Genomic DNA, 14,530 nt, shown 5'->3' on the forward strand with positions numbered 1-14,530 from the left:
AAATCAATTACACGATTACTGACAAGGAACTTCTGGCTATCAAGTCTGCCTTTAAGGCTTGGCGGCATTATCTGCTGGGGGCCCGACACACCGTTACTGTGATTACGGATCACCGAAACCTGCAATATTTGAAGACCGCAAAAGCCCAATCCTCTAGACAACTCCGTTGGGCATTATTCTTTGCCGAGTTTGACTTCATAATTACCTATCGACCTGGTACAAAGAACGGTAAAGCCGATGCCCTTTCTCGGATGGGAGTGGAAGAACACTTGGTCAACCCTAAACCTGTACCAATCATTCCCGAACAAAGAATTCTGGGTGTAATCGCCACAGAATCCATAGAGGAAGTTAAGGATAAAGCCAGGCAACTTGTAACTCCAGCAGACATACAGAATTGGCATCTGCAGGGAAAGGACTTTGCAGTAAAGGACAACTTATTGTATTTCCAAGAACGATTATACCTACCCAGCACAGATTTACAGAAAAAAGTAATCTCTTGTTATCACGACTCTTTAATGGAAGGTCATCCCGGTATAGCCAAGACCTCAGAAAAGATCAAGCGCTACTTCTGGTGGCCGTCTTGGAAAAAAGATATCAGAGACTTTATAATGTCCTGTGGAGTATGCGCCCAAAACAAGAGTCAAAAGGAAAGACCTGCAGGCCTCTTACGCCCTATTGACATCCCACCTCGCCCTTGGCATACGCTTTCTATGGACTTCATCACCGATCTACCTCCATGCTCCGGATACAATACGATTCTAGTAATCGTGGACTTATTCTCCAAGATGGCGCATTTCATTCCGCTCAAAGGCTTGCCAACAGCAGCAACTCTGGCCCGAGAATTTCTCGAAAACATCGTCCGACGGCACGGTTTTCCTTCGGTTCTAATTTCGGATCGAGGTAGTCAATTTATTTCTCATTTTTGGCGAAGTTGCTGTCGGTCGGCTCAAATTGATGTGAGACTATCGACCAGTCACCCCCCTCAGACCGACGGACAAACCGAGAGGACCAATCAAACTCTGGAACAGTATTTACGCTGCATGCTGCAACAAACTGAAAAAACTTGGAAAGATATCCTTTGGATAGCCGAGTATGCCTACAATAACTCTGTCCATTCGGGAACTGGGAAAACCCCGTTTTTTCTTTTGTACGGCAGTCACCCTCGAACCTCGGAGTTGGATCCCCTCCAAGATCTTGAAACACCAGCAATAGACTACCTGCATTCTACAATCACCCAAGCCTTTAAGGAAGCTGTTTCTCACCTTCAAAGGGCTAAAGAACAATACAAGAAAGGAGCAGATCAACATCGGAAGGAAGCCCCTCACTATCAAGTAGGGGATCAAGTCTGGTTATCCACCAAATATCTATCTCTAAAAGGGCCACGCACATTCAACCCAAGATACCTTGGTCCCTATTCCATCACTACCATAGTAAACCCAGTAGCGGTCAAGTTGGACTTGCCCCCGCACATGAAGATACATCCGGTCTTCCACGTCTCTCTATTAAAACCCGTGCAACCTCAAACCCGACTAACCAAATCTCCAAAACCTATCCTAGTGGATGGAGAACTCGAGTTTGAAGTCAAAAGCATTCTGGACTCCAAGATCTCCAAATCTAAACTATTCTACCTAATTGACTGGAAAGGCTACGGCCCCCAAGAGAGATCCTGGGAACCTGCTGAATATGTCCACGCTCCTCGCCTAATCAAAAGATTTCACCGAACATTTCCTGACAAGCCAAAACCCCCGGAGAAGCCCGGTTTGGGAGGGGCCTTGAGGGGGGGTACTGTCATGATCTCTGCTTCCAAAAGGTCAGGGTTTTCCCAACTCCCTTGGAAGCAGATCCATAACCCAGGTTCCGAGTGCCAACCAGTCCCAATTGGGACCTTTTGGACCCAGTCCTGGCGCCAGTGGCACCAGGCTCATAAATATGCCCAGTCCCAGCGCTGGAAGCGCCGGGCTCATAATGCTTGGGTGGACTTACCTTCAGCAGACCATGCTGCTTACTTGCCTGCCAGTTGAGCCTCTGATCCTCTTCTGTTTGGAACTACTTTTCCTGTTGGGTGGGGCTGGAGCCACTCCCTAGATTCAGAACACTGGAACTCTTCTGGAAGGCAGGAACTCTTTTCTTACCAGGAACTCTTTTCTTACTTAGGCGTGGCTGTGGAAGGAGACACCTAAGCACTACAGGAGGCTATTTAAATCACACCCGGTGGATGAATCTTGCTTTGCGTTATTCTGCAACCTCTGCAGCAGAACGCTCATCGTGTCTTCTGCATCCGGTCCTGGGCCTAAGGAAAAAGGCTTACCATCCTGAATCCAGTCTTCAGCAACACCTATAAAGACAAGAAAGAACAGGTTAGCATTCCGGCATCTGAAAGGCAAAGGCTTACCATCCTGAATCCAGTCTTCAGCAACACCTATAAAGACAAGAAAGAACAGGTTAGCATTCCGGCATCTGAAAGGCAAAGGCTTACCTACTCTTCGTGCGCTCCGGAGGTCTTCACACTGCATTCCGGCATCTGAAAGACAAAAGTTTACCAACTCTTCGCACGCTCCGGAGGCCTTCGGCGCTGCATTCCGCATCTGAAAGACAAAACAAGGTGCGTTTAAAGACATTGGGGAACTTTAATACTCGCGTGCCATTACTCCTTTCCACATCTAATCCAGTGGGTATTCCGGCACCCTGCAGCCGCTCCGAACTCGTACCTGCAAAATAAAAAGACAGTTAGAGCGCATAGTGAAGCAGGCAACAAGCGCTTACTTACGTGCTTCCAGGCGCTTCTATTCATCACACGGGCTCCATCTTCAACTCACTTCTGCCCGTCATCCGCCATCGCCGGAACCCTGCAAAACAAGAGACATCATTACTAAAGACTTTAAAGACATTTGAATGACTCGAAACTTACCGTTCGTGCAGTAAACGACGGACAGCAGTCCTCTGAAGTCAAGAGGCCTGCGCTACCTATCCAGTGAAGAAACTGGTTACAGCACCCTGCCCCGAGGCAGATGGAGAGCTCGGCATTCACTTACCTAAGGTGAGAGCGTTAACCTTTGGGGTCTACAGGAGAGGAGAAGAGGAAAGAGATAGGGACACCCCAATAACCCCAGTTCATTAACCCCATATTTTCTATCTGCAGACATCTTACTCTACACGTCAGGCATACAGTGCACAGAGGTCCAGCCCAAAGAGCCAACCGGGTGCTACACATCACCTTTGAAGATACGGTAGTCGCCCAGTCAAGACCGGCGCCTCTGCGAGAATCAGGTGAGTGTACAGGCGCCACCACAATGGGCGAGACCCAGGGCGTCGGTCCTTCCACCCTCTCGATAATGTCCATACTGACAAGCGACCGGAGCTCTTTTCCACTTTCTCTCGAAGATGATACGGAATGCGCCTGTGCTTGAGAGCTGTTGGTCTGATCGTGTCGTCAATGTGCAGATGGACCGGGGGCGCCTTTAACTTCCCAACTCGAAGGGGGACCGGACACATCAAACTCCTGCATGGGTAACAACGACCCCTGTTGTGCTTTCACCACCACAGTCGCCGCTTCCGCCTCTCCGTCACTTTCCGCCATGCCTACAGGTCGCACGGGCACCTCCTTCTGGCTCAGAGGCCGCAAACCTGACTTGGGTGGGCAGTGCACGTACCTCCCGTTACTGTACGGTGTAATTCAGCATGCCATTGCTCCCCTCCAGCTTTGTGTGACTTCCTTGTTGCCAGCTGTGCTTTCTAGCCACCTTTTGTTCGGTAGCTCTGTGATGTTGGCTGTCCTCTGGGTTGTAGAGGACTGCCAGAGTTCCAAAAATTCTGTGAAAGTGGTATGAGCAGCGCACGAGCACCTTTTCAGGCCACTACTGCTGCATACCAGACGTTAGGGCACCATGAATTTGTTCCCGCCGGGTCCGTGACTCACCACCGTGTAGCGTTGCCGATGTAAAACACGCTGTGTTCATCAAACGAACGTTGCAATGGTATCCCATCCTCATCGTCAGTTGTTGTATAGCCACCCGTGCCTCGGGTGGCTCATATGCATACATGCGCACACGCACACACTCAGAGAGACACGGGACGTGATGCTGCCTGCTACGCGTCCCGGCGGCAACTGCCCGCACGAGCGTGGTTTATTAACCTGCACATGCGCAGGTCCCAAACGAGGCTCGCGCATGCGCTACAACTGACTGGGACGTCACAGGTAGTGTCATGAAAATGTTTAGCTCTCGTACTAACTGAGAGCCAATTGATCTCATTCCTGGTGCCGGAGATGTGCTCTCTTTTGGGAATGTTAAGGGCAGCCCTGATGGTAATGTTCTGGATCACCTGCATCTTGCAGATGTTGTGTTTTGAAGTACCTGCGAAGAGGGCATTGCAGTAGTCTAGCCTTGCCCGAATGATTGCTCTGGCAATCGTGAAGTGACTGTCCTTGGAGAGGAAGGCTCTGGGGGAAATGATGAACTTTGTGGTGTGGGCGGCAGATGGGGTGATGGCATTCACCTGGCATGTGAGTGAGAGGCTGGCATCGAGGTACACTACAAGGGTCTTACCTGAAGAGAATACCTGGATTTGGATGCCGTCAATGTTGAAGGACGGATAGGTGGAGTTGAGTTTCTTGATTGCAGATGTTACAAATATCTTATGTTATGTTGTTATGTTACTTTGCATTTATATAGTGCTTTATGTACCATTAGTATAGTCTCAAGGCACTGCTAGGTTGAACGCCCTCAGGAATTGAAGTTCAAGTCAGTAGCGAGAGCAGAGAGAGTCTAAGGTGCGTGTGAGCACCGTATATGTGTTATTGAGGAAAGCATATATTCAAAACCTAGAACAAACATATGCCTTGTTTTCTGATAGAACGATACTATGGACAGTCTGGTGTTATTCTACTGTGTACTGCAATGGGGAAGGAGAGGGGAAAAACACACACCAATGTTGACTACTGGCTCCTTTTCATAAAATCAAAGGCCATTTAGGGAATATATGAATGCCCAGAGATTTTATATTTGATAAATATGTATGTTATGTGATATTAATATGCTTCTATACTGCACCAAGTCTCCATTGTAGTAGTATTAGAGAGCCTGGGCTTATTTTTGGAGGGGTGTACTTTGAACCTCCACAGGTATCCAGACCTTAGTCTTCTGGAAGAAAGAAATTGAGTGAGAGGAAGATGAATGGTTAGGAGAAAAGTAAATAAATACTACGAACAACAGAGAGAGGGGGACGCGGTGTGGGAAGAATATTTGGAGATAACATGGACACATACAGTCCTGTTAGATGGATGGTTACTGTGCAAAAGGAAGGAGACAAATAAGTCCTAAAGTGTTGTAATAACTGAATGGTGTATCAAAGGCAAATTTGAAGATGTGTAAGGTAGTATACAATTTAATGTTGGATGCATGAGGGGCTCAAGGGTGTGTCCGGGCAATGCTGGAAATTTGGTGACTTATTTGCCTGGACATTTCTATACTTTGTACAACAGGCCAAACTCCAGAATAATAAATATGTGACTGCCAAGCCTGAGCCAGGAGTGGCATAGTATAGAGGAGAATACTGCTGGTAACAGACAGTAAGGCAATGGAGGGGTCAAATTAAAATGGCTGGCACCTAAAGGTTAAAGTGTTATTATTTATAGCTTGTTCCATGTCATTTCATGCTAGAATGTATTGTAGTTCAGCGTAGTGCTTTCCTTGACAGTAGGCTACAAAGGTGTAGCAATGCTTACTCTCCTATAGTGTGAATATATGACCTGAGCCCCCTATGCAGGATGTGTTTATTAGAAAGGAGGAAGTGGATGTGCAACTAAACTGGTAGGTGGGGAGGGAAGGGCAAGGTGTCGGTCACAATATCCAATAACAAACTGGCAATCGACTCTCAGTAATGTTACTATGCTTTGACTGTTACCATGAGGCTATGACAGGCTCTGTACTGCTCTATATGCCACAGTAAAGCCAGCTCAAGGAGAAGTAAGGAATGAAGCGTTTAGGCCACAAACCAACAAACATGAACATCTGTGAGCCCAACGGTCAGCATTAAATGGCCACACAGCCAGAGGTCAGCCAATGTGGAGACAATGGGCGAGAAACAGAAGTGAACGTGCCCCAAAACATACTCACGGGCAAGAGAAATGCTGATCTGGGCAGCTTGTAAACCTGGAAATCCTTATAATAACAGCATTTGGTAGGGGTGTATGTCTGAATTTTTATATTCCATGTTCATAACTCCCTGAAAAATAAGCAAAAGAGCCTTTTTTGTATGTGTCCCCTTTATATTTTGCTAACTACCAAGATTGTACACTGCACCAAATCAACCCGCCCGTAATCTCAGTGCAAAGGGCCTAATTACAAGTACATCTGTCTGGAGTTAACGCTGCCGGTAAAACCATACCGGCACTGTTACCGCATCCGCCCAATCATGATGTGCGGCCCCGGAAATAGCACCACCCCCAACTGCTACCACGGAGTTAAGGGTCCTGTAAAGTCCGCCTGCACGGAAACCCCTCCATTTCCGGCTATACGAAACACCGCGAGCATCACAACTAGCCTGGACATGGAAACACCACCTGAAAAATGGTGTTAAAACCGCGATCACGGTGGCGGTACCGCTGCCACCGCAAACATGACGTAAAACAGTGCCTGCTGAACTGAATCAGGGCACAGGTGCATCAAATCAGCCCAGCTGGACCCAGAAGCCCACTGGGAGCCTACAAAAGGGCCACACCCAGCCCAACACAACACAGAACCATGCAGGCAGCAGCTCTAGTAGCACTGGGACTGGGCCTACTCAACCAACAGGCAGCACTGCACATGGCAGTAATGGTGCAGAGGAGGAGGCAGAGGTGGAGGAGGCGCAGGCGGCAACCAGCCAACCCTTCGCCTATGGCAAACCCCATTGTCCAGCCGGCACAACCCCGCAGGCAGCCTGCAATACCACGCATCAGTGCCTCACCCTGGAACCTTACCCCAGGACAGATCCACACACTATACTGGCTGGACTGTCCAACAATCCTGTACATCACCACCATGATTGAGGAAAACATCAGCAGCCACATAGACACCCCCACCGCCATCCCCCTCTCCTGAAGGTTGTGTCTGTACTGCATTTCCTTGGCACTGGCACCTATCAAAACACGGTTGGTGAGCTGCATGGCATATCACAACCCTGTTTCTCAAAAATCCTGGTACAGGTACTGGATGCCCTGTTGCGCCAAGTGTCAGAACAGATAGCCCTACCCCGTACCCTCCCCGAGGTCATTGCCACCAAGTTGGCCTTCCATGGCATAACAAGCATGCCAAAATGCATAGGTGCAGTTGACTGGAGATGGTATGTGATGCCACGCAACTGATAACACACTGCTGCGCACGTTTCCCAGGCTCAACCCACGACTCAATGGTACTGCAGAATTCCACGTTGCCACGGTACATGGAACGCTATGCCAGACAAAGCACATGGCTATTGGGTGGGTACAGCTGCCAATGCACTGACCCTGTTGAAGTGGTGTGTGTGTGTCCAGGCCAATGTGCAATGTGAGTGTGCTGCTGTGACTGCACATGCATCACCCTCCCTGACTTCAACTGAATAGACAGCGGATCCTAAACATCACAAAGCAACACATGACAGGTCACCACAGTGTGCCCGTACACACCCTGCCACATGACACACACAGCCGATACTATCACTGTCCCATACACCGTGTGCCACTGCAATCACCCACCCACAAATGGAACACTGCCCTCCCAATGCACATGATGCCTGTACATGAGACGTCCTGCATCGACTTCTTCATCACAGTGGAGTGACTCTGCCATGTGTGCACATCACTGCACAATGCCATACTCACAATCAAATTTCACCCGCAGGGCAGAGTACACATGCACGTCAATGCGTAGGTCAATGTCCAGTTGGAAACGTCCTCTGTGATGGCCAAAAAACACTACCAACCACTACATGGCACATATGCATGAATGAACAATGACACGAGATAGCACAGCATCAGAGAAGACATGATGCCACTAACACTGACATGTCCCCCCATCTACATCCCATGTAGGTGATGGTGGATATGCACTCACGCCATGCATGGATGATGACACCTGTAGGGAGGCCAAGGAACAGGCATGAAGAGGTGTACAACAGGGCACATGTCCGCACACGTGGCATGATTGAGAGGACATTCGGACTGCTGAGGGCCCGGTTCTGCTGTTTGAGCAGATCTGGCAGATCACTGCTGTACAGCCCAGTGAAGACGGGTAAAATCATGCTCGTATGTGCCATGCTGCACAATCTCTGCCTGCGCAGGAACATCCCAATGCCCCCAGACGCAGATGAAGAAGATGGGGATGGATATGGGGATGGAGATGGGGATGGGGATGGGATGTCACCACCTCCTCCTGGGGGTCCACTAGATGGCCAAAGAGCACGGGATGAACTGATCCACATTTACTTTTGAGACACAGCACATTCACGGCAATGCATGGATATGGTGATGCCAATAAATGAATTGTTGTACTGCAAATGAAATGATCGATGTCCACTCATGTATGTTTTGTTTTTAAATGATGATATATTGATGAATTAACAACAGGGAAGGAGGTGCAATGGTTAGGGAAGCTGTACACCCGTGCCCACCCACCAACCAAACGTACACACTATCAACCAGGCCCCAATTTTCTAACCCCCAAACAACTCCCCCACCACCCAAACGTACCCACACCCAACCAGGCCCCAATGGCCTAACCCCCAAACACCCTCCCCCACCACCCAAACGTACCCACCCTTCACACTCTCCATGTCCACATGTGTCCTGCAGTGCCCCACACACATGCCATCACTTCCGTGTGCGCTTCTGTGCCTGTGCATCCTAGCCCGGGAGCCCTGTTAGCTGACTCAAGCACCTCCTTGGACTGGCAGTAGTGGTGCTGGATGCGGTGGTGGTATTGGATGGTACAGAATCAGGAGTAGATGGCATATGTGCAATATTTGCCTGTTGGCCAATCAACATGGACTCTATGAGCCTGGAGGTGTTGTCATTTCCCTCCCGCACATGGCGTGCCAGGGTGACTATAGTGCTCGCAAAGCATCCAATGGACCTTGAGAGGCGATGTACTGACGTGCTGTAGCACTCCCTCTGCAGCCTAGATTCCTCGAGCTGCCTCTCCACCAGTTGGGTGAGGGTAGCCTGCTTCTCCTACATCCGCTGCATGCGCGAATTTAGCTCTGCCATTGATAGGGTGGGTGACCTCATGGGACTCTGGAGTGATGTGGGGCTGAACTTCAGCTGATGGAAGGATTCCAGGACATCCAATGTGGGCATCTCCCCCTGTGGGCCAGTATCAGACTGCTCTGCCGGGGCACTGTTGTCACTACAGGCCGCCTCCTCTGCAGTGCAGCTGCCTTCTGTGGTGGTTTGGGTGGGCATGATGGGTGCCCGTGGCACCTGTGTTGCGTCAGGCAGCGCGGAGACGGTGGGGATGTCGGTGATGGTGGCCGGCACATGTGTTGCAGTTGCTACTGGGGGCAGGGATGCCAAACTGCTGGCAGCATCCTCCTGTGCAGGGGCGGTGGCTTGGACACGTGCCAGTGCTGATTGCCTGGGCTGTTGTGCAGTATCACTGTCACTTGATACGGCTGTGGGGACACAGATGACATGTAATTAGTTATGTGGTGGTGCCTGATGGGTGCATCACATGCATCATACAGGTTGATCATTTAATACTGGCAGTTACATGCATCTGCTTGTTGGGGGTATGCATTGTAGTGATATTGGTTGCCATATGGATCAGATGGGTCCTTTGGCCCAGTCATGCACTGCCTGGAGGCGAGGGGTTGTTAATGGGTCCTTTGGCCCAGTCATGCACTGCCTGGGGGGGGGGTTGTTAATGGGTCCTTTGGCCCAGTCATGCCATCAACATATACTCATATGGCATTCATGTTTTTCCACTTACCAGCATCTGCAGGTGGGCTCACTCCTGCCTCAGCCTTCCCGATTCCATGGATGCCCTCAAGGTGGAGGACACTGCTGTAACGCTCCTCCCATGCTTGCAGCCGGTTTGGTCGAAAACAATTGGTCGACTGGACAACTGGTTGAATCAATTTGGTCGAAAACCAAATGGTCGAATTTTTTATTTTTTTATTTTTACCCCTTTTTTTTTTTTGGGGGGGGTCCCCTCCAACCCCCTTTTTTTCTTTCTTTTTTTTTTTTCTACACGAAAACCCACAAAACACATATATAAATAAAAAAAAAAAAATCGACCATTTGGTTTTCGACCAAATGACGTCGACCAAATTGTAGTCGACCAGTTTGTAGTCGACCAAATGACTGGACACCCTTGCAGCCTCAGTGGGGAAGGGGGTCGTCCACCTGTCCCACTGCTGCGTTGGCGGTGTGTGGAGATCAGGTTCCGAACCCTCAGACTGAGGTCATCCCACCACTTGTGGCAGTCTTTACACTCCTCACAGTCACGCCCACAGTGGTGCACTTGCGTGCTGCTTCCACCCACACTTCCTTCCTCCACTGCTGTGTGGCGCGCCATTGATCGGCACTGAACAGCATCTCTGCATGCTCCACTATGTGCTCCACCAGAACAGTTAGCTCCGCCTCACTAAAGTGCTGTTTGCGCTGCCTCTGGGCTGGAATCCTGGCAGACATGCTGGTGGTCCCTTTTGCCTTCTCACAGTGTGGATTCTGCTTGTGCTGACTCTGGATGGCAATGGATTGTGCTTTATATGATGGCCGCCTCTCTGTTTCCTGTTTTGGCGATCACAGTATTTCCTGTTCCATGTCCTTGGTGACGGTGGCGGACACAGGTTTTGCGCTACTTGTGGCAGCGCTATGTCCATTTCCGTGGCTTTTTCTGTGATGGTGGTAACAACGTTTCTGCGTCCGTGTGGTGCGCGCGACCGACATCACGTAATCGGATGGTCATTCCGCAACCTTGCGGACGCGGAAACTTTGTTACCGCCATCACGGAATCACCGCGGTCCAGACCTGACAGGTTGTAATGAGGCCCAAAGTGTTTAGGGGCATGACTACTGTATTGTCCTCATCAGAGGTCAGACTGTTAAGCCATTCAATGTGTCAGGATGTCATTGTGAGCCTAGGCATGTTTAAAACATGCCTAAGAACATTCATTTGGAAAATGTCTTCTACTTGTTCTCCCCAGTCCCAGACCAGTCGGGAACAGTCAAATTCTATAGATGAGAAAGCTGCATGGAAATATGGGCACTTCACTTTTAAATGCTGGTGGTTTATCAACCATGACTGCCCTCGCAGCAAAGGGCACCAGACTGGGTTTCATGGAGGTGCCTTAGGCCTGCTAGGACTTTTATGGGAACAGGCATAGCTGTGTGTGTGGCAGGAATCCTCTTTGGCTAAGGCTGGGCACTGGCAATTAATCTGCATAATCCTTCATTTGTATATCCTTCTTTACCTGGGCTGCAGTTACCTTATACTTGTAATAGAGGGCGTGTAAGAATTCACCCCTAGACATGCGCTCCATGTGCAAATATATTATCTTGAATTAAGATTGTACAGGTTTATTAACACCATAAACTAGTAAGGAGTGTACCAATTTACATAGGCACTGAAACCTTCTTAGAGAGTGTTAGTAGTGTCTTGAAGTAATTTGCAAATCAATTACTAAGTCATAGAGGGAAGCATGCAAATATTTGGCCAAATAGGGGTGTAGGATCTCTTTACCACATTATATTTATCCGTTCCTATGTTTGTTACTGAATTATATGTTTACGGGTGCGCTACTATGTGATAAATGGTTGCATTCTTTTGATCAATAAGTACATAATTTTCTACGGGCTTTGCACTCACTTAATTGTTCACAACATTGACTCTAACATTTAAGGATTTGACACCATTAAACATGTATACTCAATCAGACCGAGTCAGTATTTGGATGTGAGTATAAAATGACTGTGACACCTGTCACTTCTTTTGGGTTTGAGGGCCCACCTTCTCATTTCTAGCCTTTCTGATGTTGGGAGCCTCACTGAATTTTAGTAGAGGAGGGGCTAGGTCTCAAGGTAAGGATGTCTGTGCATATGGGAGTGTGGGCATTCCTAGTCCCCAATGAAGAGGCATCATTAGGTACTTATGCATGGGATATATATTCTGAAATAATGTACACTTACTGTAGCCGTTTATTAATGCACTCTACTGTATCGCTCATCCGCAGTTATATCCTATTAAACGGCCTAAATGTAGAGCATTGATAATGACTGCCACACCCAGAACTTGTGGCTTCAAATATTCCCAAGTGAGTATTTTACCCTCCAATTGCATCATGCCCACTAAGCTGAGGAAGTTGCCTTCATGTTTGTCCTCTCACACTGAATAATACAAGTGGCTGAAACAAAACAATGCTTTTTCTTTCCACCCCTATCTCTTCACTGTTGAGAGGACCATCAAGTCTTAAAGCACAATGGACAAGGCTATTTGATTTTATTTTCTGAGTCAAAACATGTCCTGCTGCACTCACGAGGCTCACCTGTTGCATGTGCACTACACGAATAACCATCCTGTTTTCCCTCACCTAAAGATCATTTTGATCAAATTCTTTAGTTGGGTTTTGTTGTGGCCTTTTTAAGTATTATGTACAGTCAGTAACATAATGATGCATGTGCCTTCTGTAAATAAAGAACACATTGGCAATAAGTTGGCTGTAAATCAGTGACATTACTGCCAACCTCCTTACTCGTACTGCTACTCAGTACCGTAGATTTACCAAGGGAATATGAGTGGTGGTAAAGCAGCATTAAACAACATTTCTGGAGTCCATAAAACTACATGGGGATTTTGGCAGATTTACCGCTAGCAGCAATTCCTCAGTGACACATTCATCGCTTTTTGAAGATAAGGGTGAGGGTTGGAGGTGAATCCTCCACTTTACCTCCAAACTCAGAATTGGTAACGCAGTGAAAGTGGCTATAATTGTGCTACCACCAGAAAATGGTGGTGGCAGATTTACTGCATCTGCAAACTTGTAATTATGTCGTAAGTCATTCCATGCATTATCGTATGAACTAAATGTAGAGAATAAAACATTATTCCCAATTGCTTGACTCCTCATTTAACACTGTGATGAAATCTCTGATTCTAGGCTAGGAAGACACATGCATTCCGTTCAGTAAGAAGGGATCCACCAGCATAGGTTAGGACAAGGGATCAGTGTTCATATGAATGGAAAAAAGCCAAGCACAGATGATATGTTCATCCACAGCAGAAATACCAAATATTGTTCTGTGGAACCTGTCTGCACAGCCAAACAGCCACTGAGTAAAGTCATGCCCTCTGCAGGAGATAGTGACCCCATGGACTCCATACCGTCCAAATCGGAGTACTCCAAAAAGCTTCTCTAGGATCCTATAGGAACAAAGATACCTATTTTTCCCCAGTCAAACCTTGTCATGTCACAAGTGCTCTCCAATACCTTGCATGGGTTTTTAAATGAAATGTAATCCAGGCAATCGATACATGAATATCAGCTTGCAATTTTACCATGCCCGAGTGTGAGGGGCCTTCAGTTTCTATGGCCCTCATTCCGAGTTTGGAGGTAATCATGGCGCTATTTGCGCCATGACTACCTCCAATACCGGTACTGAGTCCGCCCTGGTTCAATGGGGACTTACCGGTCTATCCCGACTTTTGCGGGACCGGTAAGACCCCATTGAAAAAGCCATTCCCCATTCCCATTTTAGCCCCCATAGGGCTCAATGGGAAGGGGGAAGGCGCTAAAATTGGTACCACAAATTGCGGTACCGTTATTAGCTCTGAAGTCCCTTAATGGGCCCCGGCGTTAAAACCAGGCGTTAAGGAAGGGACCCGCTAAGGGACCTCGTAATAGGGCACAAATTGATTACCTGCACTGATGTCCTTAACGGTGCCCGGTATCCCTTTGCGCCCAACTCGGAATGAGGGCCCATGTCTTTGGATTACTGTGACCTGTTATGAGCTGACTAGTAAAAACCCTTGTTCCAGTCTGGATTGTTCCCTCAAAGCAATTCTTAAGCCACTGCCTTTACCTCCAACCACTTCCAAGTATCAGTGTGATGTTAATAATTCCTTGCTAACATCTACCATGATGCCAATGGTTGGAAGTGACCTCACCAAATGTCACATTCCAACACCACCACTCACTGTGAGTAAGGCTGGACATAAGACATGGTCCCTTTCCTCATTCCAGCCTCCACTCATATAATCTTTCCTCAGTGCTATGTGTCCCCCTAGTTGGCCTTCAGATCCCATGGCAACCATGCACTGCCAGGTGAATTAATGTTCTGCCCACTTTAAAAGGGTGTTCACTTTGCCTGTTTGCTCCCTCTGATCTTTTTGGTGGCAAGGGGCCACTTATTCTACCATGCGCCAACCCAAAAGGAGGTCATACCACAGAATCTTTTTCTTATTCGTTTTTTGGTGTAAAGACTGACTTCCCTACCCCCTGGAAGTGCAGCACCATAACCTCAGTATCCTGTATACAGTATCTTTACCAGCTCCCAGTGCCAAAAGCCTTGAGGAGAGAAA

This window comes from Ambystoma mexicanum, chromosome 5p (genome assembly GCF_040938575.1).
Source record: "Ambystoma mexicanum isolate Mex_15411 chromosome 5p, UKY_AmexF1_1, whole genome shotgun sequence".
NCBI classification, from domain to species: domain Eukaryota; kingdom Metazoa; phylum Chordata; class Amphibia; order Caudata; family Ambystomatidae; genus Ambystoma; species Ambystoma mexicanum.